This window comes from Suricata suricatta, chromosome 8 (genome assembly GCF_006229205.1).
Source record: "Suricata suricatta isolate VVHF042 chromosome 8, meerkat_22Aug2017_6uvM2_HiC, whole genome shotgun sequence".
NCBI classification, from domain to species: Eukaryota; Metazoa; Chordata; class Mammalia; order Carnivora; family Herpestidae; genus Suricata; species Suricata suricatta.
The window spans coordinates 3,105,175-3,126,609 of record NC_043707.1 but is presented as its reverse complement, the minus strand read 5'-3'; the positions used below and the strand labels follow the sequence as shown (position 1 = coordinate 3,126,609).

Here is a 21,435-nt window from a genome sequence, read left to right as displayed (position 1 = left end):
GAATTTTACAAGGAGATGAGAATTTTTCAAACAGGAAGGGCACTGCCACGTGAGTTCTAGACTGGCCAGGCTAAGATGTTAACGCAGGACGGAGGTGAGGGAACCTGACTGGCTCACAGATTCTCTGGGGCTACCACAGACAGAGGAATGGGGCAAGGGCAAGGATAGTCTTCCCCTGGGAAGGCTGGATAAGGCCGTGACGTTCGTCAGTCTTATTCATGCCCTCGTAGACTGTACCAGCCAAACCAAGCTCTGGCCAACCTTGGGTCAGCTTTAGCAAAATTGTATTTTGTAAAATTTGGTTGGTGTTATAAATCAGGTTTTTATTGTTTTCCCCAACATGTGCTGCATTGCACTTGTGAGAAAATGCCGGCATGCTCTGCTGAGGTAGGGAGAGAGGCTTAGTTCCTTAGAATAGGCTGGAAGGTCAATCCTCCAAAGACTGGTGCTGATAGTGGCTGCAGCAGAGCCAGAAAGGGAGTGAGGGACAGGGACAGCTTTGCGAGGGGTGGATTCTGGGACAGGGGTGATCAGAATCAGATGAAACCAACTTACGAGCCCCTCTGTCAGCCCTGGTTTGGTCCTTACACTTCCTGGTCCAGGACCCCTCCCTACCCCTAGAAATCACTGGAGAAACTAAAGAGCCCTTGTTGGTGTCCTTATCGATATTTATCATATTAGAAATTGAAACATGTTTAAGAGAATCTTTCCTTAATTCACTTCAAAATAATAATCCATCATACCCATCACTTGTTAATATAAATAACATTTTAATAAAAGTAGTTAGATGTTCAAGGTACCTGGGTGGCTCAGTGGGTTAAGCATTCGACTCTTGATTTTGACTTAGGTCGTGCATGTTCTCATGGTTTTGTGAGTTCAAGTGTCGCGTCGTGCTCTGTGCACTGACTGTGGGGAGCCTGCTTGGGAGTTTCCCTCTCTTCTCTCTCAGCCCTTTGAGCCGATTCAAGGAAAGTACTTGCTAGCATAGTGCATAATGACTATCTCTCGTGCTTTCTCTGTCTCTCAAAAAAGCAAACTTAAAAAAAAATTACATGTTCAAAAATATAACTATTTTTAAAAAATTTATTTTAAATTTCAGTGTAGTTAACCTACTGTGTTTTTTTTTTTTTTTACTTTCAGGCATACATTTTAGTGGTTGAACAATTTCACTGTATTTTCAAAATCAGAGAAATTTGGTGAGAAGAGTGGTACAGTCTTAGATTTTTGCCAGTCTCCTTAATGTCCAGATTAATAAGAAAGTGCTGGCTTAAAAAAAAAAAACAACTTGTTAAACATTTACCAGTTTAACCATTTTTAAGTGTGTCAGCTGGATTTTCTTAACTACTGTAACATTAATTTGCAGTATGTTGGAGAATGCATAGAAAGTCTGACTTCACAGACACCTACTTGGGTAATGGAGGAACATTTTAATAGTCTTTTCAGGTAATTATGGATCTTTTTCTTAGATGCTTCACCAACACCCAGTTAGTGGTAGTTTCTTAAAGGTTAGTTACAAAATAGAATCTGAAATCCTGTTAGTCAGTTTTTTTTTTTAAGTAGGCTCCACGCCCAATGTGGGGCTTGAACTCACGACCCCGAGATGGAGTCACACGCTGTACGGACTGAGCCAGCCAGGTGCCCTGAGACCCTACTTGTTTTTGAATGAATCTTTACCTACGTATGATTTTGTAACATAACGCAATGGTCATTTAGAAAATACTGGTTTCTTGAGTTATACAGATCTTCCAAATGTTGGCTTTAAGCAAAGTCTTTAAATATGGGCAGGTGGTGACTTCCCAATGGCAGAGAAGAGCTTTCTAGTCCTTGTTTTCACTTGAAAGTTTGAATTTTATCACCAGAAGCAAACACTGTCAGTTGTTTTCCTTGAAGCGACAGACTCATTTTGTTCGTTTTTCGGGAACAGTCTACCAGATACTTGAGTTTGAGTGACCACAGTTTGTAGGTCAAGTAGAAATGACGTTCCATCCAAAAAGCAGCCCAGATAGCTGCAGGGTGCTCGTCTCGATGCCGTTGCACTTGGGTGTGTGCTGTGGCCACGCTTCCTGTTTTATCAGTCACGCAGTGTTGTGATTTAACACATTTAGGCATTTTTACTGCATCATCAAAGGACCTTTTTAGGTGAAAGCGACTGTGTTTTTCTCCTTGTGCGAGCGCGTTGGCCCCGTGCACGGTCTGGTGCCACTGCCTTGAGTCCCAGCGGTGTTACCCACGATTGCTTTGGTGCCAGTGCCAACACTGAAAAAGGCAAATGACGTGCCAGTTTTGTTACGGGAATAGTTTTGATCCCACAGGTGCCTTGCCAGAGGTTTCAGAGACCCTCGGGGCTCTGCGGAAACACTTTGGGAACTGCTTCCCTAAGCTGTAAGGTAGGAAACCTGAGGGCTTTGCACATGCTGCCCAGACACGCGCTCCCATGCGCTCGAAGCCGCTCATGCTGGGATTGTGGTGGACGTGGCACGTTTATTGTGAGAGGACTGAGTGACTTTAGTGCAGACCTTCTTGTTTTTCTCAAAAAAATCCTGTGACTCTGCCGAATTTTTGTTGCTGGTGTTTAGGGCTCACGATGAAGGCCATCAACTTTGGTTTCTTTCTTTAAGCTTTTTTTGCAGGGCTTGCTTACCCTTTGGCAGTACAGTTGACCGGGTGATTGCCTAGAGTTTGGTTTCGGACATATATGCATTCAACACTCAGTTTTGTGATTTCTGAACTGAGGAGCCTTGGGCAGGCTTTGTAGGGACTCTCCAATTTGCAGGAATGCTAGTACCTCCGTCCGAGGATTATTGGGAAAATGAAAGGAAAGCACTTGTTAGCGTAGTGACTCCGACACAGTCACGCAACAGCCGTTCGGGAAATAATAACCGACTCCTCTGCCCAGCGCATCACATTTTGTTCTGTACTCAAGGGTGTTTCTTTTTTCTTGTGCTCTGTTTGGTGCACATCTTGTATAATTTGGTACTGAAACCCAAAACACACGGGGGACTGGGATTGTGTCAGTTTCTTGAATTCAAAAGGGCAAGTGTCCAAAATACAAAACCCTGATAGCTTGCCCTCGTTAAACTGCAGCTGCCAAGTCTGGCGGCTTCTTCACTGAAAGCCCCAGGGAGTTCCGGCAGTATTGTTCTTGGGTTGCTTCGGGTCCCCAGAGCTTAGGGGCTTTAAGATGATGTGGCCCTTGATAGTTGAGGAATTATGGGGAAATCTTCAGGGGTGTGACTCTGGAGATACTGGTTGAAGTTTGAACCAGAAGTTATTTAGCTCTCCCATATTCTACTATAAACTCATGCAGTTATTCAGTAAATATCAAATGAGTTCCCGGAGCAGTTTCTGCACATAGAGCCCTTTGCTCTCTTGGGGCACACAGCCTAAAAGGGAAAGTAGACATTAATCAAATTATCACCTGAGCAAATACACACTGGACTTACTTATCACATTACAAATAGGGCTGGGAAGTCAGGACACTTACATTTCCGTTGTGTCGGGGAGGGGGCCGGAGCACAGAGGGATTAAGTAGCCTGGGACAGCCACACAGCGGGGACGAGCTGCTCAGAGGTGGAGCCAGTGTCGTGACCCAGAGAGCTATATTGGAAAACACTAGTGCCCCCCTTGTGGGGTCGTGGTGAGCAGTGACAGAGATGATGATGTCGAGAAAGGTACTGGGCACCTGGTGAGGCTCGCCAGAGATTAGACACGTTAGCTGGTGAAAGTGGGGACAATTTTCTTAGCAGGAGCAACAGCAGAAAAACAACTGTACCTTTCTGTGGCCTTCCCAGTTTTCAGTGTAACCACGTACGTTGTTATCCCGACCACCGCGGACTCTCTGGGTCATGGGAACTGTGTGTGTTTACAGGTTTATATTTTATTTGCTTCCTTCTTTCCTATGATGGAGTTTTCAGGCTGCATTGGTTTTTTAACATCTTCCAAAGGTGACTAATGGCTTATTTCAAGAATCCCTATAAATTCTTAGGTTGTAGCTTTTTCAATATATTTCACTCTGTTACAGAGTCATTATTTTTGATGCTCAAATTGTCCCATCTTGGGCCCATGGGAGCCCCTTCAAGTTGCCTCTGAGTCCTTTTCATATGACTCAGTAGTCTTTGATAGTTTTCTTCCACATTTAGTGACATTTTTAAGGAGTAGAGAAATTATAGGTATTGAAATCTCATTAATTCTGTCTGTCTTAAAGCTTTATTCTGAGAGATTGAGCTAACGTTTTCCCTTTCCTTTTTTTTGGAAAAGATAATTAATAGTATATACGTGTTTATATGAAGACACAGCACTGCAGAAGAAATGGTTCATGCTGCCTCAGGCTCTTTGCAAGCTTTAATTTGTATTCTTAAACTTGAGAATTATATACCAGTGCAGCGTTTCTTTGTACTGTATCCTCCCACTATAGGACAGGGGCCTGTGAATGTGCATAAGTAGAGATAAAGGAATCCTAAACCAAAAGGTAGGCTGCTTGCAGACTGAAGAGTGCCCCTAGCCCGGCAAACTCCAGTCCCCAGCACAGCTGTGGAAGGTTCCAGAAGGCCCAACTCCAGGAATTCCCTTCATAGGAACCTTGTTCTTAAAAAATTTTTTTTAAGGGGCGGCTGGTGGCTCAGTTAATTAAGCATCTGGCTTCGGCTCAGGTCATGATCCACGGTTCGTGGGTTCAAGCCCTGCTTTGGGCTCTGTCCTGACAGCTAGCTCAGAGCCTGGAGCTGCTTCAGATTCTGTATCTTCCTCTCTCTCTCTGACCCTCCCCTGCTCACTCTCTCTCTCTCTGTCTCTCAAAAAATAAAATAAAAAAATAAAAAAATTAATGTTTATTTTTGAGAGAGAGCGAGAGAGAGAGAGAGAGCGAGAGAGAGAGAGAGAGAAAGAGCGCGAGAGCAGGAGCACAAGTGGGTGGAGGGCAGAGAGAGAGGGAGACACAGAATCCAAAACAGGTTTGAGGCTCTGAGCTGTCAGCACAGAGCCCGGCAGGGGGCTTGAACTCATGAACCGTGAGCTCATGACCTGAGCTGAAGTTGGATGCTTAACTGACTGAGCCACCTAGTGCCCTAGAACCTTGTTCTGAACAGTGCTTCCTGGAATTACTGCCCTCCTGTTCCCCTCTCCATCTTGCATAATGTGTATTTGACTTGTTTGTTTATTTATGATCTGTTTTCATCCCACTAGAATGCGATGAGAGCAAGGATTTTCCCGTTTCTTTTTTCTTAAAAAAAAATTTTTTTTAAACATTTATTTATTTTTGAGAGACAGAGGGAGAAAGAGTGTGAGGGGGCAGTGCAGAGAGAGAGAGGGAGACGAAATCTGAAGCAGGCTTCAGGCTCCGAGCTCTCAGCATAGAGCCTGATGTGAAGCTCAAACCCGTGAACCGTGAGATATTTTATTTTCTGCTATATTCCTAGCGCTGGGAACATAGCCTGGCATATAGTAGATGCTCAGTAATATTTGTCAAGTGAATGAATGAATGAATGAATGAAAACTATAACTCCTTACACTCTGCATGTGGGCACTCTTGTGTGAAACCCCAGACATCCACACGGAACAGACGAGAAGGTAGAGGGAAGGCAATGAGTGGTTTTAAGGAGTGGTTAGGTGGTTTATTAAATAGAGGCACAGATGGGATCTTGAAAGGACCTAGGCAAGGAGGCAGAGAGCTGCTGATGTCCAGGGCAGGGCCTGGGAATGTGAGCCAGGGTGCTGGAGAGAAGACGGCCTCAGGACTGAGGGCTCCAGGGTGCTGGCAGCGAAGACTGCTGGGTAGGGCAGGAACTCGGGTCACTGAAACCCAAGTGTTTATTTAGGGCCCAGGAAATGTGGGGTTGAGTGGCTTAGTTTAGGCATTCATTTTTAAGCTTTTTAAAATGGAGCTTTCAAGAAGTGTATTTATCTTTAATAATACTGTAGCTCCTTATAATTCTTATTTGATTATCATGTGTGTACACGAAAAACCAGCATATCCTTTTTTTGGCAAAGCTCCAGGATAGTCTTTGTGCATAATTTCCAGGATTTTTATGTAATGCTATTAAATTCATTTTTTCCCTTCCACAGAAAAATGTGCTGCTGAAAGCAGCTTTTGAATCATTTATATTCATGTTTGAATTGTTTGGGAAATATTAACTTCAGCTTTTTGCCATTTAGTTTGTAGAGAGGAAGAAAAGCCACACACACATGTGATTTCTTTTCTGGTATATGGATAGTAAAATACAATAAACTACTAAGGCTTTGGCATTTTAAGTAAGAGAGTCTATTGCACATTGGTTCAGTGAGTTTTACCCTATTAAGTGTTAACATTCCAAGTGTGGATTGCATTGTATTCTGTAACTTCATAATGAGTTCTTTTCCCCATGAGAAAATGCTTCTTGTGGTCGTTAATGTTAATTTTTGTTTTGCGAATGAGTTGTCTAAAATTTGGGGAAATTAGCTTTTCCTCTTAAGATCTTTTTCTCCACTAACTACATACCTTGGTTCTGTTTCCTCATGTTTGTCAAACATGAAGTTGGAACTAGAACCCCACCGTTCTCTCAGAGCACCTGCGCTTCTCACATGATTGGGAAATAGTACTATTCTTAATTCGAAGACGTAGTTTCTTCTTGATCCATTTGTTGAAACTGTGAGCCCTCATTTAGACAAATCTAGCATATGGAAACTCAGATCCTCAGAACTACTGAATTGCAGGGAAGGTGTGAGAGTCTTCATTTTCTATAGGATTCTTTACTTGCTTTATATGTAAATAAGGTTGAGGTACAGGAGTATAATTTACGTGTAGTTTTTTCGAATCACATTTGTTATGTAACATACAGAAAGCAGAATATCATTAGAGGCACCCCATTTGCTTTTGAAAATTTGAGAAACACTTTTGAAATGGCTTGGAGAAAATGTGAAGTTATTAAGTTTTTTAAAAATATGCTTTAATTCCTGTTTGAACATTATTTTGGAGAGAGATTGGAAGGTTAGTTGCCAATAAAATTAAGTTCAGTGTTTTGGCAAGTTTTTCCACTAGTAGAACAGAGCAAATATTGAATTTAATAATGTACTTACTGATTATTCCATTAATAAAAGACTCACTTGCTCCTGATGGTGCGTTCCTGGATCTGTTTATTTAGTGCACCAGAATACTATATATTTACTGTATATTTAGTGTGCTGTAGTAGTCGGAAAGTTAATGTGCTAGGTCATTGTGTACCTTAGACTTTGCAGTTGGAAATTAGAGGCCACCAGTGATAGAAAGCCCAAAGATTTAATTATAAGGGAGTTATAAAAGATTTTGAATGGTTTTCTTATCCTTTCTTAAGAATAGCAAAGCAGCTCATGGAAAGTGATAGAATATTTGCTGCGATGTCGCTGTCTGGTGAAACAGACTGGAAAAGGAAAAACACTCTACTTTGTCCTGAAAAACAGTGTTGTCACTGGGTACATAAGTCATCCGACCTGAGAGATAATTTCAGCCCAACAAAGACCCACCTTGTGAAACTGTAGCTTCTCTTAGAGAAAGTGTTATTCACAGCCTGTTGGAGTCACATGTTTTCTAGGACTGAAGTGACTGACTCAGTGTGTTAGTAACTGCGGAAGGTCAGAACTCTTACAACGACCATACAAACAGAACATTTCTGTTTGTGTCTCTGACATACATTTCACAGGGACTTTCTTAGCTGGAATAACTTCACTAACGCTGTGTTTTCTGGCTCAAAGAAAACTGATTCTGAACACTTTCAGAGCTGATGATTCTAAGATACCAACTTTGTCTCTTTGCCATTTGAAGTTCACATGGAAATGTTTGCTTTCATGGCCCCAGTCATGATGTTACTTTATTTAGTTGCTATTAAATTTCCAATTCCATATACTCCCCTGGAGGTATTCCAGTTTGCACTAAGGTTTCTGTTTCTTTCAGCAGCATTGCAACGGTGTGCGACCTTTCCTGAACAAGGAATGTGAACCAGAGTGGATGATTTTAAGTTTGTCTTTCCTTTTTTTAATAACAGCTTTTATTTTGGAAATATAACTCACATACCATACAATTCATTCATTTAAAGCATTTAATTTGGTGATCCTTAGTATATTCACATGTCTATACAACCATTGATACAATCAATTTTAAAACATTTTTATCACCCTAAAAAGAAACCCTATGGTCATTAACAGTTACTCCCCACTTCCATTAACCCTCCCCAGCCCGTGGCAGCCACTACTCTACTTTCCATCTCTATAGATTGGCCTGTTGTGTACGTATCATGTGAATGAATCATTACAACGTGTGTCTGACTTTTTTTACCCAGCACATTGTTTTCAAGGTTCATCCACGTCATAGCAGGTGTCAGTGTTCATCAACCTTCTCATGGTCCTAGAATATTCTTAAAAAAATTTTTTTTAATGTTTTATTCATTTTTGAGAGCAAGAGAGAACAGAGCCCAAGCAGGGGAGGGGCAGAGAGAGAAGAGGAGACACAGAATCTGAAGCAGGCTCCGGACTCTGAGCGGTTAGAAGAGAGCCCACCGCAGAGCTCAGACTTACGGACTATGAGATCATGACTTGAGCTGAAGTCAGATGCTTAACCCACTGAGCCACACAGGTGCCCCCCATGGTTCTAGAATATTCTACAGTGTGGATAGACCATATTTTATTTGTCCATTCGTCAGTTGATGGACTCTTCTTTTCTGAAATCGACAGTCAAGCTGATTGTTTGAAAATGAGTTGAAAGGATTAAAAAAAACTCATTATTTAATAACATACCTTGACCAAATCAAGTCATTCTATTTTCACTGATGTTTATAAGTCTTCCTGGAAGGCATAATTAGAGGAGATTGGATGCTGAATTGTAATTTAATATAAATGTTTCACACAATTAGTTTTGTTTTAAAACAGCTATCCTCCTTTCTAAGCTTGGTCCAGGCTGATTAAATATTAAATTCTCTGATCCTTTCCTTTCCTCCTATCCAGACCCCTAGCAGACAGCTTTAGGGGAAGCATATGGTTGACTATGAAACCAGCCTCATTGGGCATGTTGTTAGATAGAAGTATCAGTTAGAGCAAGTCTTTCTGGAGGGTCAAGTTTTCCCAAAGAGCTGAGGATTTTCCCCTTTGGTCAGTCAGACTTCTCGTCTTTAAACCTGATTAAACATTTGGTTTTGTATTTCTGAAATGTATAAAAATACTTTTTTACTTTGATAAAAATGAAATATGTCAAATAAAACTTAATTTTCTTGATGGCTTATTTTCATAACCTGTTATCTGGCTTTTAGTGATATAATGATTTTCCTATAAAAATAGGGATTTTTGATTTTTTTTAGGTAAACTGAGATTGCTCTGTTTTTCCAGTTCTTATATTTTAAAATACTTTTTTTTTTTTTTACTCTCTTACTGTCAGTTTATGTAGCTGTTAGTGTAGTATGCCTTTCTGTAACAGCTTTACTTCTGGTTTTTACTTTATTCCATAAAGAAACCAAATAATCAAACTTATTAGCCCCACAGATATAGTTTGATTAAAAGGACTAAGAATTAGGTCTCCATGAAATTTTTTGGTTGTCAGCTATATTCTGAATAAGTTGCTAGGTACTAAGATCAGGATGAGTAAGATGTTATGACAGTTATTTTTAGCGCATTTCTTAGAGGGGAGGAGAAAGGGAAATTTGAATCAAATTTTTGTGTCTTTTTAAACAAAGCATGTTTTCCACAAGACCAAAGTATTTCTTTTGAGTATGTGACAGTGGGAATTATGGATTAGATGATGAATTAATTAGAATTAATTAACAATTCTGTAGTTAGTTACATTACAAACCTAAAATGTGAATGTTAAATTAGGGAAATACTGATGTTAAGATTTGCCAGAATTTTAGCAAAGTTCTTTGCAGACTTTCCTAAGAAGCCTCTGGGAAGAGTGACTGTATAGAGATTTTTGTGTGTTCTTTAATATACCTGCCAAGGAAGAATAGGCCACATTTCTTCCTCTTTTGTTTAAGCTGAAGGCATGCATAGGTTTTCTTTCATCTCAGGAATTTAGTACTCTGGTATTGAGCAATGCTAGCTACTTGTTGTTGTTTATTTTTGGGAGGTTTGTTCTTCCTGGCCAGGTGTTAGACTGCCCAGTGGGTACTCGGCCTCGTCTGCGCTCTGCTCCCCACTGTACAGGATACTTGGGCACGTTGGCCAAGTTTGTCAAATCATTGGCCTTGCTGTTTGTAAGGTTGTTCTTTTAGATTAAAAATTAAAGTAGATTCCATTCTTAGGAAAAGGGATTGTCAGCTCTTAAGTTTTAATTTTTAAAAACTTAATTTGTTTTTAAGAGCGAGAGAGAGAGACAAGAGAGAGAGCGCAAGCGCGTGCGTAAGCGGAGGAGGGGCAGAGAGAGGGGGAGACACAGAATCTGAGGCAGGTTCCAGGCTCTGAGCTGTCAGCACAGAGCTCGATGCGGGGCTCAAACCCATGAACCACAAGATCATGACCTGAGCTGAAGTCTGATGCTTAACCGACTGAGCCACCCAGGCGCCCCTAATTTTTAAAGTAATATGTAGTTACTTAATAAATGGCAGTGAGTATTGGTTTTCTTTGGCGGGGAGCAAGTTGCCTAATCCGAAGGGTTTCGGTTGGGATTAAATGAAATAATGCATGTAAGAGCACCTGGCACATGGTGGGTGTTTAGCAAATGTTGGCCTTTGCCCTACTCCCTCCTAAATATGTTGTTGTTGTTGTTGTTGTTATTATTATTATTATTTTTGAGAGTGAGAGAGAGCTAGCGAGAGAGAACAAGTCGGGGAAGGGCACAGAGAGAGGGGGACAGAGGATCTGGTGTGGGCTTTCTGCTGTCAGCACAGAGCCCCAATGCAGGTTCAAACTCCCGAACCGTGAGATAATGTCCTGAGCCGAAGTTGGATGCTTCACTGACTGAGCCACCCAGGCATCTCCCAAACATGTTTTCATCAGCACTGAAACCCTTGTCATCAGTGTTCTCCCGTCAGCAGTTGTGAGGAGTGGGAGCACAGTGGGAGAGTGAGCCCTGTAATGCTGAAGCCGCGTGCCCAGCATGTGCTGGCAGCAGGAGCGCTTTGGCCCCCACTGGGATTCCAGGAGGAAGGCAGGTGCAGGCTTCCCTCCTATCTAGGGAGAGCTCTTTTCTGTACTCACCTGGGCTTTGTATGTGCTTCTTGGGGGCCTGACCTTAGCCTCTCTCCAGGCCATGGGTGTGAAGCACAGTGTGGTCACCCTAAGGGAGACCATAAAAATGGGGGGACAGGAAGCCGACAGTGTGCTGTGGTGGTGGGGCAGCCCAGGAAAGTAAAGCCGGTGAGGATATGGTCACTGGTACTGGAGGTTTTGTACTGTTGGGCAAAGGTGCAATCATCTTTTGGAGTAGATGTTCAGAGATTCAAGACTGTGAACGCAGTACTATAAAGAAAAATGTTTTTTTCCACATGTCAGGTTTTCAGTTCACGGGGAATCATGAGCTGCTAGTCCAGTGCCTAGACTCTGGGGGCAGAGGCCACATTTCTTACGTTAGTCTTTGTAAGAGTGTCTGAAAAATCCTTGGGTGGGGGACTTGGGATTGATCTAAACCGAACCTGCCTCCCAGTCTAGTATATGTGCTGCCGAAGCGAGCACTTGCCTCCCGGTCTAAACCGCAGGCCTGGAGGGCTGCCTTGATTGATTTCATAAACTTTCTCAGACACTCGCCCACAATGGACTTCTTGCGCCGTATCCAGAACTTTGTAAAGTCCCACCCCTGCCCTTGCTGTTATCCTAGTTTCCTGATGAGTTTCCTCATGCTCTGTTCAGTTTTTAAAATTGATGTGAAATTTATATAACATAAAATTAACCATTTTAAAGTTAATAATTCACTGGTATTTAGTACATTCACAGTGTTGCACAACCATCACATTTTCAGCACCCGAAAAGAAAACCCTGTGTCCATTAGCAGTCATGACCATCCCCGCCTCCCCCCAGCGCCTAACAACCACAGGTCTTCTCTCTGTCTCGGTGCCTTGGCCTGTGCTGGATATTTTATATGAATGATTCATACAATATGTGACCTTTTGTATCTGCCTTCTTTCCCTTAGCGTATTTTCAGGGTTCCCCATGTTGCAGCATATATTGGAACTTCATTCTTTTTTATGGCTGAACAAGATTCCATTGGACGGATAGACCGTATCTTGTTGATCTGCTCATGGCATGATAGACCCTGCGGCCGTTTCCACCTTTCGGCTATTGACAGTCATGCTGCTGTGAACATTTGTGTGCACATTTTTTTTGACTACATGTTTTTAATTCTTCTGGGCATATGTCTTGGAGTGGAGTTGGTGGGCCATGTGGTAACTATATGTTTAACTTTTTGACCAACCTCTACCACTTTTTAAAATGAGAAGCTCCTAAGAAGGATCCTGTAAAAAGTTGCATCTACCAGTCAGATGTTCCTGAAAACATCTTCCAAGGTGAGAGTAAGCTGGTAGTTGGTAATACGGTGCATGAGATGTCTTGCTTGAAACAATGACTGTGTTCACTGTGACTTGCAGTGGTATTGTGATCAAGATAAAAGTATAATGTAAATAGAACATGTTTAGAGACCTTTTCTTTCTGATAAACATATGGATTTTGGCTGTCTCCTTCAGGCTGGCATTGGATTTGGCAACTTTGGAACTGTGTGTTAGATAAACAGCTGGTATCGAGGGCAAGCTTTAAAAAAATTACTATTTAAATATTGACCAAAAAAAAAAAAAAAACCCAAAACCCAAAAACCCAAAAACCCAAACAGCTCTAGGAACTTTCTTGTTCAAATGAATTTCCAACTATCTAAATGCAGTGTGGTAAAATTAGTCTTCCCCTCTGGTTTCTGCGGGGTCAGGCGAGCCCATGGGCCCCTTGTGCCCATCTGGGACACACTCCTCTGGTTAGCTATCCTTAGAACATGGGGATGTGGGATAGTGTCCACAGCCAGTAGTGTTCCCACAATGCGTCCTTAATATAGACCATTTTTCTAAAAAAACATTGACCACTGAAAGAGCTCAACTCCCACACATGGCCATCGGTTCATAGTTCATTTATATTTGTTTTTATGTAGTTAAGAAAGAATATGTAAACTTGTCAGTGTTACCAAGTGTCAGTACTTTTTAGGGTAGAAGAGGAGAAAACGGAATTTCTAGTCAGAAATACAGTATTCCTCCCTTAGGGCAAAGGAAGAGGCAGGGTTCCTCTATGGCTAGATTGGTGAGTTTGGAGGTGAGCCAGGCTCCAGCCTGCTGTTTGCCGAGGAGGTGGGGTGGGTGGGAAGTACTCCCGGGTGCCAAGGGGCCTGTTTCAGTGCCAACCTCAGCTCCCCGCTCTGGGGAGTGGTATGTTCCACCGCCGGATTTATTGGTCTGCCTGAGAAGTTATCCTCATGGGGCAGCTTGGGGTGCCCCACAGGACAACTGGATTATGATTGCCTCAAGTGGATGATCCCCCAAACTGAGGCAGCCCTCAGGCCAATGGAGTCCCCGCAAGTGCCCTTCGCCTTTCGTTAGGGTGTTATTCAGGCCTGTAGGTGTAGGTAAAACTCTTCTGGGAGAGGTGGGCTGCCTTCTCCAGGGGGCAAAAGGAGCGCAGTGTGTGTGTCAGGAGCCCCTCAGGGAGGAAACCGGTCCTTAACAGTGCCCTTGTCACTCTGCTGGGCCACCTTTGGCGTTGTCTTTTTAAAGCCACTTTTGCTTGCATCCATTTGTCAGTGTTTGAGTCCCCACTGGAGGTCAAGGATATGAGGATGAGCCACCTGTGGTCCTTGTCTCCAGAGCCTCTCGGGCTGCCCGTGTCATGCTGGTGGGAACGCGGAGTGCTCAAAGTCCCAAGTGACCCAGCAAGCCCCCTTCCAGGGGTGCGCCCGAAGAACGGAAAACACAGGTCTACACGAAACACCAGAACCCGTGTGCGAGTGTTCCCACCAGCATTACTCGTAATGGCCAAAGGGTGGAAGCGACCCAGATGTCCGTCCTGTGCTGAGCAGACCCACAAAGTGTGGTCTCTGCATATAGAGGAATATTGTTCAGCCTCGGAAAGGAAGTTCGTACTGATTCATGCTGCAGCCTGGGTGAAGAAGTGCAAGAAGCCAGTCACAAAAGGCACACATGAAGTGATTCCGTTTCAAGTGTCCAGAACAGGTAAATTCATAGCAACAGAGAGTAAATGAGTGGTTGCCTAGGGCTCGGGGGGATGGAGGGAAAATGGAGAGTGAATACTGATGGGTGTGGGGTTTCTTTTTTGAGGTGATGAGAGTGCTCCGAAATTGACTGTGGTGATGCTGCACAACTCTGTGTCTTCCCAGGAAGTCACTGAGTTGTATACTATAAATAGATGAATTATGGTATTTGAGTTACAGTGCAGTGTGCTTTGGTATGTATTTGGAAGACTGATACATGCTAATCGTGGGACTGATGTAAAAACTAGGTGCCAGTGTGTTAGTTTATTTTTTTGGAGGAGGTGTGTTTTTCTAGTGGCTAGAATATTCCTATCTACTCCCCGGGGCCCCTCCTCCATGATATCAAAATATCTGGGAGGCCCTAATTAATAGTTAGAAGATTGCTTAAGTGGTGTAGTCATGGAGCGCAGGATCTCAGTGCGTGGTATTTTATTTAGCCACGGGGAAATCAGTGAGCACATCTTTCCTGCGATGGAGCACCTTACGTCCTCCAGATTGAGTACGTTCCTGAATGCCGTGAGCACTGCCACAGCGCTTACCGTGTGCTTTCCTCAAAGAAGGTGATTTGTCACCAAACAAGTAAGGGTACAAAAGAAAGCCTCAGCATAAAATAGAAAACTCCCTGTTTTACAAGGGATGCAAATATATGTAGAAATGCTTACAAATAAAGTCAAGATGGTTTCCGAATGATAGTATGAGAGCTAATGAAGACCTAACAAAACGTAGCTTCAAACAAACAAACAAAGGAATTTATTATCTCAACAAGAAGTATTGCAGTTCCAGGGGTGAGTAAGTCGTGTTTTGATGACATTTTCAAGGACCCAGGTGCTTTCTGTCTTCACTCTCTGCCATTCTTGCCATGTGGGAGAGGTATTTCCTCATGACATAAGGTGGCTGCAGCCATTCCGGATTACACAATGGCGTCTAGTGAAGAAGAGGACATTTTCCACTCACGTGTCTAATTTTATGCGCCATGTCCTCATCAGTCTCTGGCAAGGGGAGTGAGGTCCCATCGGCCTGGACTTAACCCAGCTCCATCCACGGGGGCCGTGCGCATGGCGAGGGGGGTCTCCTTCCTAAATAGGCGGAAGGAGGATCCCCCAGAGAGAATCAGGTTCTGTTACAGGAAGGATGGGTGGTGGGGACATGGGTGTGAAGGAGGGAAATGGTATTGGGGATGCAAAGCATTAAGGCTATGGCTTTAGTTAAAACATGCAGGTTTTTTAAAATGAAAATTTAGGTGCTTTTTTTTTAAGGGGAAACTTGTGAAATTGGATCATGGAACCCAGTCAACCTTTGTATTTCTCTTCCCAGTTCTCCAAGGTGGGCTTAGTCCCTTACACCTTGCATAGAGTTCTTTCCCCCTGGAAGCCACACACCCACTGGTTGAGTTTGGTCAAAGAACGTTGCTTCTCTGCAGCCCTTCCCTCTCCTTAGCCTCCAGAGTGCAATGACTTGTGCCCCTTCCGCTGCTCCATTAGCTCTCACCTACCTGCCCCTGCTGTCACAGCTGTCCTCCTCCCCCACTGCACCGGGGGCTCAGTGCGGGTGCTCTCATGATGGCCTCATGGTGTGGACATGCAAAAGGAAGACATTTAGACTTGATGCGGTGGGAGGTAAAGCACTCTTGAGGGTTTTTGTTTTCTCTTGAAGGTTTTTGAGCGGTATTATGAATGTCAAGATGAATGTGGTTTTTACAGGTTTAAAGATTTATTTCTTTTTTAAAAAATGTTATTTATTTATTTATTTATTATAGTTTTTTGAGAGACAGAGACAGTGCGAGCAGGGGAGGTTCAGAGAGAGAGGGAGATACAGAATCTGAAGCAGACTCCAGAGTCTGAGCTAGCTGTCAGCACAGAGCCCAATGTGGGACACGAACCCACAAACTGTGAGATCATGACCTGAGCCGAAGCCGGACACTTAACCGACTGAGCCACCCAGGCACCCCTAAAGATTTATTTCTTAATATTACCTGTTAAGTGTCTTAGATTACACATCTGTGTGTTTTTAAAAACACAATAAATCATTTCTTAAACTTAGGTCTGGAGCTCTGAAAAATATTGGTTTTCCTGCAGGGTTGATGACTGTCTAGAACCAAAGCCCCTCTTTCAGAGCTGGGAAGCATTCCCGGTTCTGTGCTCAGCCAGAGGAGGAGGCAGAGATGGTACATGGTCGGGTGTGCGCTGTTTACGACATTTTCTTTAATGTTAAATGAATAGAGCCCTCAAACACTCTATAATCATTGGTCCTCATTTGTGTTCCGTGAGAGAAGACGTGTGAAGTGCCAGTGGCCTGTGGAACACAAACATGCAGTGGAAGTATTTTGTCGAGTCTCCAGCCCCTGCCCTGGGCTGTGCCATTGACATACATTAGCGCGCCTGTCTTCCCTCTCCGTAAAGCACAGGCCTATAAATATTTCTCAGTTTAAAAATAACATTTTCCCTACCATGAGTCAAGGTTCATTTCTCGTCTATCTAATTTTAGTTCCTTATTTTTATGCACTTGAAAATGTTTTCCTTAACCAGAAAATAGAAAAAAGCACGCACACAGAGATGTATGAAACTTTTTTTGCTGCGTTTTCCTGTATTGTAGACATTTCTCCCCATTTTTTTTTTCTCGGTGGAACAGGTTTATTGAAAAACAAAACTGTAAACAGGAGTTTAGAGAGGGCAGGAGGGGATGAGAGTCCTCTCTGTGGGTCGTTTGTTTCTACGTGGAATGTCTTCAGGCACCAAGTTAGAGACCTATAGAATGCCGAGTGGTTCTGGAAGGTGTGTATTTTTTAAAATCACCTCTGTTAAATTAATTTATATGAAATTATATGAAAAAGTAATTAAAAGGTAAAAGTGAGTAATTATATATGATCTGATGCCTTCATTGACCTCTCTTTTTAGGACTGTAACTTCATATTCCTAGGGACAGGTGGTAAGTTTCTCATTAAAACGATGTCAGTCAAGTTGTATTTCATTTTCTGTTGACTTTCTGGGCATCCATGTATTTTGCATATTTTTATCTATAAGGAGGATGTAATACTCCTTGGAATGAATCACCATACTTTAACTACTTCCTGTCTGAGCTTTCAGACTGTTTCAGGATTCCCTCCCCTTGTCAATATTGCAACCTTAAGAAATATGTATCTTTAGAAGACTTAAATTTAGACAATTGGCAAGGTGGGTGGACACCTTATTTTTTATTTTTTATTACAAGAGTGAAATACGTTTGTGATATCACCTTCAGAAAAGACAGTTGAGCAAAAAGAAGATAAAAGAAACTCTTTCCATCCAGAGATAGCCCCTGAGACATTTTGATTCAAGGCTGATAGACTTTTTCAATGCATGCGTATATATCAATAATGATCTATTAACAGAATAGTATCCCATTAGACATAGTTTTACAATCACCTTTCCCACCTAATAGATTATGAACATATATATGTCTGTACATACATCTATATAATCATTTTAAATGATTGTAATATTTTGTTATTGGGGTGTACTATAATTTATTTGGGACATGTCCCTTCTTGGAAATTTAGATTGTTTCCAGTTTTGTATTACTATATGTCATGATCCTGGGGTGTACATTTTCCAGACATTCCTCATATCAGGATGCGTCAGACAATTTAAGGTGGGTCAGAGTTTCATTGGCGGTACTTTCTTTCATTTCCTGATAGAACAAAAAGTAGTGATACCTCTTAGGAGTAGCATCTCAGATTTGATGAAATAGTACTGTAAATTATGACAATGTGACAGATGTTCTTACTGCTAATGGTCTTTGCTCACATGAATTACTAGTGAGGCAAACGGTGTTTTCATATGTGTATTGTCACTGTTTCTTCTTTTAGGAGTTGCCTGTGAATAGAGGTGTTTGTCTTTTCCTTATTAATTTGAAAAATTAAATTTTGTGTTTCCGCTTTTATGCATTTATTTTTCCAGATCAAAGTTTGACTTGCTGTTTTCTCATTAATGCCCTTTGGCATTTTGGTTTACTTTCTTTTAGGTTACAGATTACTTTGACATCTGTACAGTTTTGGGTGTTGTCATCCAGCAAGCTGGCAACTCTTCATTTATACAAGTCCCTCTTCTTTAGCTCAGTAAAGTTTTGTAGATATTTCACGAGGCCCTACATATTTCTTAAATTTATTTTTCAGTTTTACTGGCTTTCTTTGCTACTATGAATAGGATCTTTTCTCATCTTATTTTGTAGCCAGTTACTGTTGGTACAGAGGAAAGTTGCCCGTTTTTATAATTTACAATACAGTGAGACCCCACCCGTTTTAAAAAGAGCCTAGTTCGGAGAATTTAACACATGTTTGCAGTTGCCGGATCACTACCACACTTGACAGACGGTGTGCTGTCACCACCCCACAGGTTCCCTTGCACCCCAGCACAGACGGCCCCATTCCCTGTGCCTGGCTCGTGCTGACCACTTATTTGCTTTCTGCCCCTGTAGTACTGCCCTTTTCAGAATGTTCTAGAGATCACACAACATGTGGTCTTTTTGGTGACTTGTTTCTTTCACTTAGAATTAATGCTTTTGAGACACATCCATGTCGTTGCATATATCAGTAGCTTGTTCATTTATTGCTCAATAGCATCCCTTTGTGTGGACATCTAACATTAAAAAAAATCCTCTCATCAGGAGTGGATGTTTGGGTTGTTTCCAGTTCTTGACTATTATGACTAAAGCTGCTATGAACATTCACAAAGTCTTTTGTGGACAAGTATGTTCATTTCTCCTGGTCGAATACAGAAGAGTTGAATTACTGGGTTGTATGGTGTGTTTAACTTCATGTGAAACTAGAAAGCTGAAAATGTTATTTTCCTATGTCACTGGCCACTTTATTGAATGTTCTTTGGTTCTGATTTTTAAAAAATGTTTTATTTATTTTCAAGAGAGAGAGCGAGAGAGCATGAGCAGGGGAGGGTCAGAGAGAGAGGGAGACACAGAATCTGAAGATACTCTCCAGGCTCTGAACTAGCTGTCAGCACAGAGCCTGACACAGGGCTCGAACCCATGAACCGCGAGATCATGACCTGAACCGCAGCCGGGTCCCTACTGAGTCACCCAGGCACCCCATGATTCCGATTTGTGTGTGTGTGTGTGTGTGTGTGTGTGTGTGTGTGTGTGTGTTCAAGTACTTTGATAACACTACATTTACCATGTTATCACCGTGGAATGTAAATTCAGGTTAGAAAAGAAAGTTTTACAAGAGTGATAGCACTCTAGAGTATACCAAAGTTTGTGTATAATGTCTGACCAAACCACCTTGCTGATAAATCACTAATCACTTCAATTATAGGTAATTTGTTAACATTTATGATTCTTTTTTTAATTTTTTTATTGTTTTTTTTAAATTTATTTTTGATAGAGAGAGATAGTGTGAAAAGGGGAGGGTCAGGGAGAGAGGGAGACATGGAATACGAAGCAGGCTCCAGGCTCTGACCTAGCGGTCAGCATAGAGTCCGACGCGGGGCTCGAACTCATGAACTGTGAGATCATGACCTGAGCCAAAGCCGGAGGATTAACTGACTGAGCCACCCAGGTGCCCCAACATTTATGATTCTTACAAAAAAAAATTCATACATTTAAAAAGTGTTTTTCATTTACCTTTGCATTAGTACTTAAAATACACATTTCTATTTCAAGATGACATTTAAAAGTTATTGTAATACAACAGCAGCATAAATATAATTCTGCAATTATAAAAAAAGCTAAACTGAGACACATACTTAAGCCATTCTCATGTTTACAAATGATTCTGAAATAAATACTACTTCTAAGCAGCTGTTATCAGCTTTTTAGGTTTGGTTTAAACACGCCTATTTTCAGTTGTGGGGAAGCTTATTATATTATATTCCATGCATTGCTCCGAAAGGGTTCTAAGAGCCAGCCAGCCCTAAAAACTGAAGTACTCAACCAGTCTGCAAAGCAGGCAGAAAAAAGTTAAACAGAATCCCTACAGAGCATCAAGAGCACGTGATCATCTGTGGCGACCGGGAGAACTTGGGGATTGCCACGTTGTTCTCTCTGTAACTCATCTCATCAGAGGACTTTAGAAGATGCTGGTTTTACCACTCACCAGTACTTTGAAAAGTGTCATGTTTCTTTGGTGCTAATTTGACTCCCCTGAATGACCTAGCTAACTGGTCGCTGGGAATTTGGTTACCAGGCAAATCGGGTCTGCAAGAAAGGAAACCAGTATGTAAATGATCGTGTTATCGTCTGACCCGTTCAAACCATTTATTTTCAACATAAACATATCACCTCAACAGGAGATGTCTAGAGCGAGCACCGCCAACACGCCAAGGCCGCCTCTCTTCCTCTGAGGCTTAGGTTTGCCCAGAACTCCTTATCCATGGAGGATCTCGCACCAGGCGGCACCGCTCCCACCACCAAGCCTTGGGCTGCCGCACGCCTGCGGATCGGGTGAACAGACATTCTAGTACTTCCCCTGCTCTTCAGTTTATAGAGCCCATATCCAGCGATTGCTGCAAACCCCGCCATTCCGAGGGGAACAGACGGTGCCTCCCTAGCTTTTCGGATAAGCTTGGATCCCCGATCTTCCTCATATGGAGAAAGAGAAACATCTGTGCTGGTTGACATAGTGACTGAAGGAATCTGCAGTTGCCAGTAATGCTCCATCTCCGGTCGGTTCTCAAGCTCCCCTTATTTTTAAAAGTCAAATAATCTTAGATTTTTTTTGGATAGAAAATCATATAAATTTAAAATCCTTCTTTTCAGTCTTTAAAAAAAAGTTTGTTTAGAGCAGGGGAGGGGCAGAGAGAAGGAGAGAGAGAATCCCAAGCAGGCTCCACGCTGACAGTGTGGAGCCGGATGTGAGGGTCAGACCCATGAACAGTGAGATCATGACCTGAGCAGAAACCAAGAACTGGATACTTAAACAACTGAGCCGCCCAGGCACCCCCTCCCTTTTCTGTCTTTATATGTCATTTCTCGCTAAACTGGAATGTAAAGGCTAAAGAGATGCCTTTTCTCTGCTTAGAGTTACAGTAACCTATGATCGTGGGGTGCATGTGTGTGTGTGTTTTCTCTCCGTAAGAAAAGAAGGGTGAATGGGACCAGTTTCTTAATTTCTCTTTCGGCTGCTTCATTTTTGGTGTATAGGAATGCAACTGATTTCTGTACATTGATTTTGTACCCTGCGACTTTACTGAATTCATTGATCAGTTCCAGAAGGTTTCTGGTGGAGTCGATTGGGTTTTCCATGTAGAGTATCATGTCATCTGCAAAAAGGGAAAGTTTGACTT

At 42.3% G+C, this 21,435-nt stretch overlaps 1 protein-coding gene and 1 pseudogene across 1 annotated transcript in view; one reads left to right on the top strand and one right to left on the bottom strand.

The window, feature by feature from the left end:
* Positions 1–21,435, top strand: part of ADCY9 (adenylate cyclase 9) — a 116,919-nt gene that overhangs the window by 7,211 nt on the left and 88,273 nt on the right. The window lies entirely within an intron of this gene.
* LOC115299310 lies at positions 20,447–20,770 on the bottom strand (annotated as a pseudogene).